We start from the raw sequence: 1,532 nt of genomic DNA, 5'->3' as shown, positions 1-1,532 counted from the left end.
AAAACGCAAATCCTACATTAAGTTAACCCTAAACTCTAAATTAGCATATAATAATCAAATCCTGAATTCCTAATTAACATATAACTAATTCCTAAATTAACATGTAAAAAAATTTTAAATACTAATTTATATAAAAGGGAGATGCATGGAACCTGACGGCAACGGCGGCAGTGCGTTGCTGGACGACGACGATGACGGCGCAGTGCGGCAACGATGACGGCGCGGTGCGGCGATAGAAAATTGGCTGGTTTTCGTGAGAGGGAGAGGCGGTGGTGAAAGACTGGGGTTGGAACGGCGGTGGGGTTGGAGCAGCAGCGGCGAGAACGAGTAGAGAGATAAACGGAGAAAATGGGTTTAGAGAGAGAGAGAAAGTCTTTTCAAAATGAAAGGGGAGAGCATTCGCACTCTCAATTTTAAGTTTTATTATCGTCGGATTTTACGTACCTCCAAAACACAACGTTTAGTTTAAATAGCATACCGTTGAATTTTGTCGACGATAAATCCGACGCTAAAGTTCACACCTATTCCCTCCCATTTTTTGCCAAGTATTACCCACGAATTTATCGTCGAAAAAGTTAATCCACCGGTAACTATTTGACGTAACGAATTCTATCACAAAACCCTCCCTAAATTTGTTGGTAAATCTGACAGTAACTCAAGATGCTAAATCTGATGGTATTTGGCGTATTTTTTGTAATAAACGTTAGAAATCAAATTAGGATTCAGCCTAAACGTTAAAAATCAAAATAATACTTTATCGTTAAATTAAAAAGAATTAATTCTAAAAGTTAAACCTTAAAATTTTAAATTTTAAATCCTAATCTAAATTATGATAAAAGTGGTGTAAAAAAAGTACTATTGATTTAATTTTTACGATTACAACTTTATAAGGGTCAATTGTTTTTGCAATTTAACTATGACACTTATTATGTTTTTCGGGTAATTAGAATTTAACATGAATAAAATAGATGGTAAAATTTCCTTTAAAAAGATGCCCCTTTTTGTTGAGAAACTTGTATTATTATTATTAAAATTATTATTTGATCGTATACAAGGTGGGTCGTTGATATCCAACATAATTCATCAATTGAAACCCCAAGCCCCAAACAATAAATAAATACATAACTTTAAGTGTTGCCTTGTGGATTAATATCAGCAGAAAGGTTAGTTATTGTCTGTAAATGGAAATCAAGCTTAGAAGAGGAAGAAAAAAAAAGTCTCCTTTTGGCTTTTGTACTATCTCTCTCCCACCTACTTCCCCTTTATTTTCCTCTGCACATTACCAACCTCATCAAGTATGTGCTACATGATTTATTAATTAGTCATTAATTAATTTAACATGATGAAAAAATAAGACTAAATCAAACTAAATAATGATAAATACAATAATGAAAAGTTGATATGTTGAATCAAGATCTAACCTAGCAGCCAGGATAATTAAGAAGAAGCCACCACAAATTAACCATGTTAAACATATACTAAAAATCAATTATTAAAATAATTATTTATATATATATTATATATTAATAATA

Source organism: Arachis duranensis, chromosome 1 (genome assembly GCF_000817695.3).
Source record: "Arachis duranensis cultivar V14167 chromosome 1, aradu.V14167.gnm2.J7QH, whole genome shotgun sequence".
NCBI classification, from domain to species: Eukaryota; Viridiplantae; Streptophyta; class Magnoliopsida; order Fabales; family Fabaceae; genus Arachis; species Arachis duranensis.
Note: the sequence above shows the minus strand (reverse complement) of the source record.